Source organism: Rhagoletis pomonella, unplaced genomic scaffold (genome assembly GCF_013731165.1).
Source record: "Rhagoletis pomonella isolate Grant_MI unplaced genomic scaffold, Rhpom_1.0 Rhpom_scaffold_00239, whole genome shotgun sequence".
NCBI classification, from domain to species: Eukaryota; Metazoa; Arthropoda; class Insecta; order Diptera; family Tephritidae; genus Rhagoletis; species Rhagoletis pomonella.
Window position 1 is genome coordinate 27,156 of NW_023458793.1, and position 234 is coordinate 27,389.

The window sequence follows — 234 nt, forward strand, 5'->3', positions numbered from 1 at the left end:
TTGACAGTTCCACAGGTTTTAGTCCGAAGTTCAAAGGAACAGACTAAGTATATCAACGAAGCCCGTATGTTTCATCATACATATGTATATCCATACAAACATATGTACATAAAATGTATGTCCGAATGGATGTAGTAGCACGCTTTCTTCATTCATATATTGTTTGGTAGCGGCTAAGGTAGATGGTACCGGGATTCGGGATCGCGAGCCCTTTTTGGAAATCCCAGGATCCCG